The sequence below is a fragment of the Haematobia irritans genome, chromosome 1 (genome assembly GCF_050003625.1).
Source record: "Haematobia irritans isolate KBUSLIRL chromosome 1, ASM5000362v1, whole genome shotgun sequence".
Lineage (NCBI taxonomy): Eukaryota > Metazoa > Arthropoda > Insecta > Diptera > Muscidae > Haematobia > Haematobia irritans.
This window is the reverse complement of record NC_134397.1, coordinates 87,744,979-87,759,128: the sequence shown is the minus strand read 5'-3', so window position 1 is coordinate 87,759,128 and position 14,150 is coordinate 87,744,979. Positions and strand designations below refer to the sequence as shown.

At 35.0% G+C, this 14,150-nt stretch overlaps 1 long non-coding RNA gene across 1 annotated transcript; it reads right to left on the bottom strand.

The window, feature by feature from the left end:
* Positions 1–10,109: 10,109 nt before the first annotated feature.
* Positions 10,110–10,796, bottom strand: LOC142239924 (uncharacterized). The gene is made up of 2 exons (XR_012723138.1): positions 10,581–10,796; positions 10,110–10,523 (listed from the first exon to the last, which is right to left on the bottom strand). It is a non-coding gene; the product is annotated as an uncharacterized LOC142239924 (long non-coding RNA).
* Positions 10,797–14,150: the final 3,354 nt, after the last annotated feature.

Genomic DNA, 14,150 nt, shown 5'->3' with positions numbered 1-14,150 from the left:
AGCATTGCTAACGTCCATTGTAACCAGTACAACTTTTCTTCCCTTTTCTTTTTGGAGATTCATAGTGTGAATTAGGTCGTTAATGCAGTGTGAAGCCGACATATTTTTCCTGTAAGCGTATGACCTATTTGGCAATATGTGGTTTAGATTAATGAATGTATTTAAGCGTTCTTTTACCATTAGATTTGTAATTTTGATGAGTACCGAGATGAGAGCTATTGGTCGAAAATTTGTATAGATATCAAGATCCTTACCTTTTTTTGGTACTGGTACTATTTTGATTTTTCTCAAATTATCACTAATCTCGCATGATCTCCAAGAGTTATTGAGAGCTTCAAGCAGTCTTTTTTTACATACCAATGATAGTTGATGGATCATTTCATATGTAATACCATCTAGACCAGCGGCTGAGGGGGTAGTTTTGCCTTTCAAGACGTGGACTAATTCATCCAGTGAAAAATCATGTGATATAGCAAAGTGCGTAACAAATGTGTTATCCGGAACTTGAAGTTTCATGTGGTTTAGGAATTCCATGTTATTCTCTTCACACCATTTGGAGCTTGTTGACGATTCTTGTGACTCCTTACATCCTCTAATAAATTTAAAAAGTGACTTTGAGTCAGGTTTATTGTTGAGCTTTTCAACTTTATCACAGAAAGATTGTTTTTTGCCCTCTTGGCTGCATTTTGAAAATTTTTTATTGCTTGGTGTAGTTTTATATTGTCTTTTTTGAGATCAAAAGTTTTTTGAGCTGCTTGTTTTAGTCTGTATAGTTTATCTACTTCTTTATTCCACCACTTTTTGGGTACTCTGTTTTTAATTAAAGTGAACGTTGTTTTCTTAATTTCAGACTTAAAGCAATTTTGGATATCCCGCATGTTGTTCGGTATTGTAATTTTTTTAATATTTTCCAATAGTAAGTTTTTTGCCAGAAATTTTGTTTATTTAATTTATTACTCATAATTTTGATTTCTATGGGGTAGTGATGACTACCACCAATATAGTTTTTTAATACTGACCATGAAGTAGGCATGTTCGTGTTTGTGAATGAAAGGTCGAGAACTGAACCATGAGAGTAGTCATTTATATTCTTCCTAAAGGTGACACTGCCATCATTTAAGCATCGAAAAATTGATTGGTAAAAAATCATTTTGATTGCATTACCTCGGGATGAGTCAAAGGTGTCTCCGAAAGCTTTTGACCGGGCATTGAAATCACCTAGTATGAAAACATTTTGCTTGTATTCTAAAAAGAAAAATAGTTTTTCCAATTCAATTTTTAAGGTATTAGTGCTAATTGAATGAGGGAAGTATACTGAAACAAATATTAAATTTGTGTTTAGATTTTTTGTTTCACAAATCAGAATATCCAGTGAACTAGAAAATTGTATTTTTTTAATTTTTATACTTTTTTTACTAAGTATAGCAACACCTCCAAAATTATCATGGCGTTTCTTAGTTATAATATTGTAGTTGTTAAGGCACGTTTTAGTGTCTTTGTCTTCATAATTAAAAATTTCACTAAGAATGCACACATCAACATTTAATTTGTTTAGATGATAGTCTAAAAATAATTTATTTTTGGTAGGCTTTGAATATTATATTGTAGAATAATCATTCACAGTTGTATTATTATTTTTAAGATTATGTGTTTTAATTTTACTTGTAGATGGTACACTTTTGATAGCTTCTTGGAAATTCTGTAGGATATTTAGCCCCTCCGAGCATTTGATTGATTCAAGAACTGCAGTCATTTGAGTATTGAATAGCGTGACTACTTTTTCAAAATCAGAGACAGTAGAAAAGTTTTGGTATTCGTATGTGGGTCTGGTGGGAGTAATTGTCACTGGTGTGGCAGTCGGATTTATTCTCGCTGGTGAGAGTCTAGCAACTTTATTATATTTCAACTTGGTAATTCTTCTGTTGATTTCCTCATTTATGGAATTGGAGACAATATTGGAGTTTTGATGTTTTTTGGTAGTAATTTCAGGAAAATTTTTGGCATATTCCTCTTCTCCAAGAATTTCAAAATAGTTCGTGCTTTGATGTGATTGCAGGCATTCTTTGCGGGATTTATTTGATAAGGCCATAATTGTTCTTACTGATTTTTCCACTTCCCATTTTTTACACTTTGTTGAATCGTTGGCTGAATGGTCTGATTGATTACAGAGAATGCATCTTGGTGTTATACAAGGAGCAGCGCATTGGGTTGTCATTAGACAATCTTTACATTTTATTTCTTTACAGTTTTTTTCGCATGGGATAAAATTTCTCTCTTTTTTGACCGACATCGAGTTGCAATATGACCCAATCTTCCACAGTTTTTGCAAAGACGGAGAGGGGGTACATATAAGTTCACTGTAGCAAATGTTCCAAACATGTCCACTTTTCGAATCACTTCATTGTGAATACAACCAATCTTAATTGTCCCACTTGGATATTCTATACCTTCATCATTTTTATTTATATATCGGTATACAGAGACGCATTTAAAAATATTCTTCCAGTTGATTTCATTAATTATTTTCTCACCCGACCAGGATGTGGGAACATTTTTAATTATATAAAATTTTTGGACAAAACGATCCGGAATGAATGTTTTCATTTCCAGACTCAGCAGTTTCTTGTTATTGACGAAGTCATTTGCTTCATTTGATTTTCTAAATTCCAGTCTGAAGGTGTTTAGACCAACATGCTTGGATTGGAAGCTATTTGGAATGTTTAATTTTTCCAATTTTTCAAATAGGTGGAGTTCACAGTTTCTCCGACTGGAGCTAATTTCATTTTTAGTTTGGAGAATTATATAAAAAGGGCCTGGATGATTTTCCGGGTATAGAATCTGGGAATTTTCATACATATTAAAATTGTAATTTATCTTTATATTAGATGGAGATTGTGTTGTGTAGTTTGTTGTGACACTTTTGAATTTTTTGCTCTCAGGCATTTCAGCATTTTGTTCTTTTTTCCTAACATCATGAATGTTGGGCGGTTCTTTTTTCTTTTCATTTCCCACCATGATTGGTGGAAAAGTTTTTTAGAATTGCAATTTTATAATAAACACTGCACTGGTTTGTTTTTGTTTTCCTTTTAATAATGAAGTTTTGGAATAACATTGCACTTGTTTTTGTTTTGATAACGATATTTGGAAACAACCGTTTATAAACGAAGGAGTTTATGTTTTTTTTTCGTAATGTCAACCAAAATAGCTAACGAGAACAAACAGATAAGCGACCGGCGCGTAGAAGTCTGACATCAACAAAAGTTGAGGCTAAACTGATTTTGGGCGCCATTATGACAGAAATGTCGGATCTCAACACCTGTTGACAATAGACCACCTGTGCGTCGATCGTTTTCGCCCGTTTTTTATATTACAGTCTGTCATATAAAACACGCGTGTTTGATTTGATGACTGTTCAAGTACTGTTTTATTTGTGGTATGTGAGAAATACAGTTTGATCGATATGTAAATTCAATATGATAATCGATAACTTAACATCTTTCACGCTTCTAAATTTTCAATGAGATTAATTTTGAAAAATTAATTTTACATTAAATGCATAGAGATAACAATGGTATACGGCTGAAAACTATGTCTCCAATTCGTAATCTTGTAGATGTCTGGGTAGTTTACGTTGTCGAGCAGGCCTTGATATTGGGGAATTTCGGTCGCCCCTATGCACATCGGTGATACGGGGAGAGTCGCCATTTTGTTGTGGGTTACCTTCTAAATTGACAGTGATGTTTGTGTCTTCTTGTTGGGCTTCAATATTCTGATGCGGTGGTGAGCCGATGGGCTTTCTCGGGCTTGGCAGTGCAGCCTGCTGTACCTGATTAGAACTGATGGGCATTCTCGTGTTGGATTGTGTAGGTTGCTGTACCTGATTTGAACTAGTTATTTGTGGTTTCGTCATATCCGAGCCGATCCTGCGCATTTGGTCTACGTGTCTCTTCCAAATCCGTCCATCTTCAAGGATTATCAAGTAGTGGAGGTCTCCGCATTTTTCTTTTACCACCCCGAACTTCCAACGGTCCTTTCCGATATATTCGAGCACTGCTACGTGTTCTCCCATTTCAAATCTTTTTAATGTTATCTGTCTCTCTACGTCGTTTACTACATTACTTGGAACCATCAGGTCAAGTCTAGACTGTATCTGCCGGTTAAACATCATCATAGCAGGTGATTTCCCAGTGGTTGGATGGATTGATCTTCGGTACGATAGGAGTATTTGGTCCAAGTTCTTGCTTATTTCGCCAATTTTGTTGTTAAAAGTAGATAGTTTTGCCTTAAAAGTTTGGTTGAAGCGTTCAGCTTGACCATTTGTTGCCGGGTGATACGGGGCACCCAATTTGTGTATAATACCATTCTCTTCTAAATATTTCCTGAACCCTTCCGATTTAAATTGGGTTCCATGGTCACTAACTAGTATATTTGGTATGCCAAATGTTGCAAATATGTTCCCTGCCAGCATTTCAAAGTTCCATTTCAACCTCATCGTTACCACAGACTCGTAAATGTCACTTCAACCATCATGAAAAGGTACATCAAAAAGTACATGCAAGTAATTTGCCATCCCTACTGTAAAAAAAGCCATTTTTTTTGTGAAACGCCAAGCGCAACCAGCTTGTTATATTTTAATTAAATAAGAACGAAAATAAAGTTCTGAAAACATAGATTATACGCTTAAAATTGTGAAAGGTATATTGGTGAACAATTTGGTGATTTTCCAAATGGAATAAAGTGATTGTTTTTCAGATATTTTACAGACACGCTGCCTCCATGGAATAAAAACTCTGGTTGATAGACGCAGCAACATGTAACTCGCTACTTGTAACTCAACATCATCATTAATGCCAAAAATTATGTTAAATGTAATGTGATAGTGGTATAAATGTTATATTTTTAAGAATTTGTAAATGTTTAATCAAATTAATAAATATCTAAACAAACGTGTTTTACTCGACCACAATGATTCTTTTACAACTATCTTAAAATGCACTTTTTCTGATTGTTTGGAGGGTCCCTTATTGGCGTCGTTCTAAATTGATCTATAAAGGCACCTAATAATTGCACTCATGCGAAACATTTTTGTAGTAACTTGGCGTGGTACAACTTCTCAATAGTGACGGCGCTTTTCCGACGTGTTTTTGATGTCGTATATGATTGTTTTCGACGTAGTGGGGATTCTCAAAAGAGTCCCCAAATTCAAAAAATGTTGGCAGGGTTGCGACACAATTTTATTGTTGTTTCCGTTGTGATATTTGAAACTATTCTTACCTCAGGCCATTTAGAAAACGCATCCACTAATACAAAAAAATAATGGCCCAAAAAAGGCCCCGCATAATCAATATGTACTCTTTCAAAGACTTTCTTCGGTGGTAACCACAAGTGAGTTTGTTCCTTTGGTGGGCTAGGTCTTGAAATCTGGCAATTGCGGCAATTTATTATAAGATGTTCAATGTCTTGGTCCATTTCTTTCCACCAACAGTAAGCTGTCGCTAAAGATTTCATTTTAGTGATTCCAAAATGACCTGAGTGCAATTCTCCAAGCACCTTTGCTCTTAAGCTTAACGGAATGTAAACTCTTGCCCCTCTCAATAGACATCCCTGTTGCAATGAAAATTCTGTTTGTTCAATCCCAAATCGTTGATATTTGTCACAAGGTCTACCATACTTAAGGCATTCTATAAGATTCTTAACTGTTTTATCAAGTTTTGTCTCCTTAGATAATTCTTTTACGGTGACGGGCAAATTTTCAATTGTTTCAATTTCAACTTGATCAATCTCAACATGGGTTCCACATATTTCCGGGTTAGGTAAGCGCGATAATGCGTCTGCATTACTATTTTCTTTTGAACTTCTACAACGGATACTATTTATAATCAAAGGCCTCTAAAAAAACTGCATAGTGTTGCATCCGCGTTGCTGATAAAACAGGAATTCCTTTGTTTGGTGAAAATATCTGTGAGATCGCTTTATTATCTGTGATAAGTGTAAATTTCCGACCGCATATGTATTGGTAAAATTTCTGGACCCCAAATATAATGGCTATAACGTTGGCTATAACGTTGTTGTGTTTTGTTTAAAGTCCTTGACGCGAACTGTATTGGGCGTTCTATCCCATTTCCATACTCGTGGCTTAAGACCGCACCTACCCCTGTTGGACTTGCATCCACTGCAAGATTAAGTGGAATTCTGGGATCGTAATGGGTCAATATCGTATCGGAACTTATCTGGCGCTTAATTTCGTCAAATGCCCATTGACAGTTACAATCGAAGTCAAACGGCACGTCTTTGTGCAATAGTCTATTTAGGGGATACGACAGCGAACTCAAATTACGTATGAACCTGCCATAATAATTAACAAGGCCTAAAACGACCTCACCTCATCCTTATTATTCGGAATTTTCATATTTGTTATTGCTTCTACCTTCGATTGCATCTTCCGAATTCCCATTTTGTCAATGACATACCCACAATATTCTATCTTGTCACGAAAGAATTGTGATTTTTTAGATTAATTTTCATATTATGCTTGTCCAACCGTCGTAATACTTCTTCGAGGCGTTCCATATGTTCTTGGTCATTATTTGCTGTAACCTTTATGTCATCTAAGAATACCTTTACGCCTGGGATGTCTATCAATAATTGCTCTATAAATCTTTGCCTAATGGAGGGTGCACATGATATTCCGTACATCAACCTCGTTGGTCTAAACAACCCTTTGTGAGTGCTCAACGTTAAAAATCCTTGATCCTCTGGGTGTACTTCCAACTGCAGATAAGCTTTAGCGAGAGTGGGTGTTCATCTACAACTAAATTTGGATTCACGGTCACCTTATAATCTCCGCAAAGCCGTACTTTATTGTCGCTCTTCCTCACCACCACCACCGGCGTTGCCCAGTCACTCCTGTCAACTTTTACCAGGAGGCCCTCTTCCACTTGTTTTTCTAATTCCTCTTCAACCGCTTGCAGTAGCGGAAATGGAACCCTTCTTGCCTTGAGGGAGCGAGGTATAGCATTGGGTTTAATATGTAATCGCGCCTGAAACCCGTTGATTTTTCCTGCTGTATCGGAAAGGACCGTTGGATACTTGCTTAAAATGTATTCTAGTTTGTCATCCAGTTGAATCGACTGTTGTATCTGGTTTACTATTGCCTCCGATTTAAACTTCTCCCGTAGTATTTGTGCCCAATCCAGTTGTATCGAACGTAACCATTCTCGGCCCAGAAGTGGTTTGCGGTCAGAATTCACAATGTAAATTTTTGCTCTTACCTTATTAGTAGTTTTGACAAACATAGCCCAGACAATCGATACATGTTTTGCAATAGCTATACAATTTAAGGTCGGTATCACACAATTTCATCTTCTTTCCGAGGTATCTTCTTGCATCCCCAATGCTCATAATGGTCACTGGCGCTCCAGTATCGACTTCGAAAGTAATGCTTTTGCCATTTACTTCTAGTTTGCACATAATTTTATCTCTTCTGTCAGAATTAGTTGTAGAATTTTCTAATTGCAATAAATCTTCACACGATCCTTCACTAACACTAGCGTCACACTCCGTTATCATCCCCAACGTTTTTTTAGCTTTCAAACACATTCGTCGAAGGTGACCTTTCCTTCTGCAATAATGGCAAATGGTTTCACAATGTTTGCAACTAGATGCTAAATGGTCTGTGATGCCGCAACGAAAACATTTGACATTAGTTTCCGTTAGGTTAGGTTAGGTTAGGTTAGGTTAGGTGGCAGCCCGATGTATCAGGCTCACTTAGACTATTCAGTCCATTGTGATACCACATTGGTGAACTTCTCTCTTATCACTGAGTGCTGCCCGATTCCATGTTAAGCTCAATGACAAGGTTTCCGTTACTTTCGTTGCTATTGTGCTTTTCCTATATTTGTCTTTCTTTTTCTCCTGCACTTTATTAACGTATCCTTCATGATCTTTATTCATCTCCGCATAACCTTTCTCCGCTATTTCATGTGCACTTACAATGTTTGCAGCCTCGTCCAAATTTAGGTCACTTTTCTCCAGAAGTCTGCTTTGCACTTTTTGGTCAGCCAGCCCGTAAACAAATTGATTTCGCAATGCTCTATCGTTGTAATCGCCAAAGTTACACCCAACAGAAAGATGCCGCAACGCCACCAAGAAATCCGCTGTTTTCGCGAATGAAACCTAAAATGGAGAAGAATCTCATTCGGTGCAGGATTGTAGTGATTTTCCAAAATGCTTGTTATTTCGGTATATGCCAATTGTTCCGGTGATCGAGGAAGTGCCTTGTCGCAAAGATTATCATATGCCACTGTACCCATAAAATGCAACAAAAATTTTGTTTTCTTTTCTGGGGCTATATCAAATATTGACAAAGCAGTCTCAAATCTAGCAACCCAACGAGCCCACTTCATGGTTTTTTCATAAATGGCTTCCATGTGGAACACATTTCCAACTGCATTGGATGCACTTGCTTCTCCTTTTCCATCTACCATTTCTTAGTCTTTATTAATTCGCCTCGTCGCCAGAATTGTCATATAAAACACGCGTGTTTGGTTTGATGACTGTTTAAGTACTGTTTTATTTGTGGCATGTGAGAAATACAGTTTGATCGATATGTAAATTCAATATGATAATCGATAACTTAACACAGTCTAACAACAAATACAGTGAACAGTTACAACAAATAAAGGAGTGTAAATCGTTCTTTTGTTTTTGTTTCTCACATCAATATAAATATAAAAGAACGATGACAGAAGAGTTTAATAAGAAAATTACAAAATACAAATATAGCAAAGTTGCAGAACCTTCACCAAAAAGGAACTTACCACAAGAAGATATTGGTCCCATTCTTCCGCTAAGGTCTTTCTTCCAGCATGAAAACTTCTCCAAAGTGTCTGAATTAGAAAAAGTGGTGTCCATCTTCACTCAACAGATGTCAGCTATTTTGAACTCAGTCAATTCGCCAGAAGGTCTATCCATACTAAATGGCTTTCAAAAGGAAATCTCATTCACTTCTTCAAAATTAAACACTGAAAAAATACTTTCACTAAACACAAATGATAAGCTTACTACAATATAACATTCAAAGTCTAAACAAAAACAAAATCTTGCTAGACTTTTACCTAAACAAACTGAAAATAGATATTTGTGTCCTCAGTGACATTTTTAGGGGAATCTGAATCAAATGCAATTTTTAAGAATTACAATGTAAAAAGAGATCAGGAGTGCTGAAACATGTTTATTACGCTTAAAATTGTGAAAGGTATATGGTGAACAATTTTCGACTTTCCCTTGCCAGCATTTCAAAGTTCCATTTCATCCTCATCGCTACCACAGACTCGTAAATGTAACTACAACAATCACCAACTGTGATGGGGGAAGAACATCAAAAAGTACAAAATGGGCATGAAAGTGTTTTGCCATCACTATTGTTAAAAGAGTCATTTTATATTTTTTGAAACGCCAAGCGCAACTAGCTTATTATAATTTATTTAAATAAAAACGTGCTGAAACGCTTAAAATTGTGAAAGGTATATGGTGAAAAATTTTCGACTTTCCAAATGGAATAAAGTGATTGTTTTTCAGATATTTTTCCAGACACGCTGCCTCCATGGAGAATAAACAAACGGCTGATAGATGCTGCAACATGCAACTTGCTACACCCATAGAAAAACAAGTAAGGAAAGTCTAAAGTCGGGCGGGGCCGACTACATTATACCCTGCACCACTTTGTAGATCTAAATTTTCGATACCATATCACATCCGTCAAATGTGTTGGGTGCTATATATAAAGGTTTGTCCCAAATACATACATTTAAAAATCACTCGATGTGGACAGAATTTGATACACTTTTACAAAATCTATAGACTCAAAATTTAAGTTGGCTAATGCACTAGGGTGGAACACAATTTTAGTAAAAAATATGGGAAACATTTAAATCTGAAGCAATTTTAAGGAAACTTCGCAAAAGTTTATTTATGATTTATCGCTCGATATATTTGTATTAGAAGTTTAGGAAAAAGAGTCATTTTTGCAACTTTTCGACTAAGCAGTGGCGATTTAACAAGGAAAATGTTGGTATTTTGACAATTTTTGTCGAAATCAGAAAAACATATTATTACGAATTTGATAATTATAGATATAAGTTTATTTAAATTAGTTTCCGTTAATTTAAAACTTCAAATTGTAACGATAAAATTTCGCTATCACTTGTTGGAATCATCTATTCATTTTCTAGTATTTTCCTGAATTTCTTTTATGTTCTTTTGTTTGCTTATCGAAATGTTAGTTCTTACTCTCTCATAGAATAGCAACCCCTTTGCTTTGTTATTTTGCATTCTCATTTCATCTCATTGTCTATTGTCATTATTGTTGTTGTTGTAGTCATGCGAGCATATATCTATGTGAGTGTGTATGTGTTTGGCAGCCACCATTAATGATTATGTTGAGTTACAAGTAGCGAGTTACATGTTGCTGCGTCTATCAACCAGTGTTTTTATTCCATGGAGGCAGCGTGTCTGTAAAATATCTGAAAAACAATCACTTTATTCCATTTGGAAAATCACCAAATTGTTCACCAATATACCTTTCACAATTTTAAGCGTATAATCTATGTTTTCAGAACTTTATTTTCGTTTTTATTTAATTAAAATATAACAAGCTGGTTGCGCTTGGCTTTTTTAACAGTAGGGATGGCAAATTACTTGCATGTACTTTTTGATGTACCTTTTCATGATGGTTGAAGTGACATTTACGAGTCTGTGGTAACGATGAGGTTGAAATGGAACTTTGAAATGCTGGCAGGGATATAAAAACGTAACAATATATATGGGAGCTATATCTAAATCTGAACCGATTTCAATTAAATTTGGCACACATGACTATATTACTAATTGTACTCCTAGTGCAAAATTTCAACCAAATTGGGCCAAAACTCTGGCTTCTGGGGCCATATAAGTCCATATCGGGCGAAAAATATGTATGGAAGCTATATCTAACTCTGAACCGATTTCAATGACATTTGGCACACATGACTATATTACTAATTGTACTCTCTGTGCAAAATTTCAACCAAATTGGGCCAAAACTCTGGCTTGTAGTACCATATTAGTCCATATCGGGCGAAAGATATATATGGGAGCTATATCTAAATCTGAACCGATAACACATGCATATTTTTTATGTAAAAATATGACGAAAATAATTCTGTGTAAAACTCTTCGCAAACATGCCGTTTTTTGCGGTACGAAAGCGAAATGATTTTGCGTAATGGAAACGAACTGATTTCAACCTAAAAATACCGAAAACAGTCCGCTTACGTGCCGCCTTTGCGTTACGGAAACGAACTGTTTTGTCTGAATGGGTACGGACTGCATTAACTGTTTTTGGGCGCCATTATGACAGAAATGTCGGATCTCAACTAGTCTTGTGTCGTTCCGGAACGAACTAGTTCCAATGAACGGTTCACTGAAAGGAATGACTGTCACTAGTTCCATCTCTTTCGTCCTCATCGTTCCTTCTGTCATTTAGTTTTATTTTCAACTTACGCTCCATAGTTCCGCGGATCGCAATTTGATTTTGTGACTTTTGTTTGAGCTATATGACAATTTATTCATTTTGGCGCGTATGTATATTTAATCATTGATTGGTATGCTGCTATTCAATAGAATCATTAGTTCCAGCTAAGGCTCTTTACAATACACAAAAAAATCTTAATGTCTTGCAATGAGTTTAGTTACTTCTTTAAAATTTCCATTCATTATTTTTTCTTCCTATATTACTATAAACTATTTTAAGTAATTTCACTCAATTTTTAATATTTGTTGTATCTTTCATTTGACCACGAACTTCGTTGCGCATAGTAAACAATATCATCTCTGCCTAGCTAGAACGAAAAGGCACGGATTTGAAGGAACTAGTTCCTTTGTACAAAAGGAACGACTAGTCCGAATCACTATGGTGAACGATTTTGCCCAACACTAATAAGTTCTACTGTTCTGTTGCGTTTTTGCCGAAATTTTAATTTTTTATCAAAAAAATGTTTATTTAGGATTTTATTATTTCATTAAAATAATATTTATTAGGCGAATGACTTCGGATGGCAAAAATAAAATACAATTTTTACTATCTCTATTTTTTTCTTTTTATGGTTTACTATTTAGTCTCAACAGCTCACGCCAAATTTCTTTCGATAAAGATGAAGTCTCTCTCACCTCGATTAGCCAATAGATAAAGAAAATAACACCAAAATGTACGATAGTACGAAAAAGAGGTATTCAAGCACAAATGTACGATAGGGTTATCAATAGGGATGTCATTGCAAAAAGAAGATGTTTACAAATCAATCTAAAGATTAGTCGATTTTCGGTGTCATTAAACTGATGATGCCTAGGATTATTTAACTGTAGGTGTATATTCACCTATTTGGCCAAGAAGGTGTATATTCACCTATTTTAAAGAAAAATATTGAAATACAATCGGCTTGGATAACACAGAACAAAATCCAATGCATTTGTGAAAAGAGCCTTTCCATCATAGTCTTCGATTTATCCGAACTTTGATCGTTCTCACAAATCATAATTTTTTAACTTTGATCATATCATCATTTTTAAAACAATTAAATGTGCATACTATGTTCTTAAAACAGTACATAGTTCAGCGAACCCTCCATGGTGGAGGTATTTGCTGCAGAAAATATGGAATAAAGAAAAATCTGGACTATAAACCCGGCTAGAATTTAAAAGCCTCTTGCGTGCGATCCATATTGGTATTTAAGATTTGGCCGAAAATACGGCGATATATATTTGTTTATTACATTTTTAGTTTCATAAAAATTTATTCCGTATATTTGGCAGTCTAAACAAAATAAAAAATAACTGTTTCTTTTTCAGGTTGATATAGATTATAACGTTTCTTTTCCAAATTATTCATTCAAATACGAAAATTATTGAATAACCCCGAGAAAATATTTCTATTATGGATTAATGATCCTATACTTTTAAATATGTTACGAAGTCTCACGGCAGCGGAATGGATTGAAATTGGTATGTGCTTTGTGAAATATCATTTTAGTAAAAAATATATGTAACATTTAAATTTTTTATTTTTGTTAGATGAGAAGACGGCAAAAATTTTAACAATGCGTCATGGAATATTGAAACCAAGTATGTATTGGAAAAATGGATTTCGTAAAAAGACCACAATAGTCAGCTCTCAACACAGCTTTACTAAAAAATAGAAGAAATTTCCTAATATGAAAGCAATGAAGAGGAAATATCAATTTTAATAACAGATCAAAATTTCATTTAAAGCGTGCTTTGTAGCGTTTGGAAAACTCGTCCTTAAATTTCCCTCTTATGTAGATGCAATAATTTTCATTTAAATTACACAGTAGAGGTAGAGAACTATCGATAGTCGGCGCCATCGATAGTCGACGATAGTACTTTCACAACCATCGATAGTTGACGATAGTACTATCGATATTCGACGATAGTATCGTCCACAATAATATACATATTTGGTTCGTATTTAAAATTTGTTTAATATTTTAATATGAATATTTTACGATATTAATGTTATTTGATCCAAAAGGTTTGGTTTAAAAATAAAATAATGTTAACATTTTTCGTCTCTCGAAAACAATTTGTCCCGCTTTGTTGCAGGGATGTTTGTGTCGTACAAAACGGCTCTTTTAAAGTAACCCTGCCAACATTTTTTGAATTTGGGGACTCTTTTGAGAATCCCCACTACGTCGAAAACAATCATATACGACATCAAAAACACGTCGGAAAAGCGCCGTCACTATTGAGAAGTTGTACCACGCCAAGTTACTACAAAAATGTTTCGCATGAGTGCAATTATTAGGTGCCTTTATAGATCAATTTAGAACGACGCCAATAAGGGACCCTCCAAACAATCAGAAAAAGTGCATTTTAAGATAGTTGTAAAAGAATCATTGTGGTCGAGTAAAACACGTTTGTTTAGATATTTATTAATTTGATTAAACATTTACAAATTCTTAAAAATATAACATTTATACCACTATCACATTACATTTAACATAATTTTTGGCATTAATGATGATGTTGAGTTAGAAGTAGCGAGTTACATGTTGCTGCGTCTATCAACCAGTGTTTTTATTCCATGTAGGCAGCGT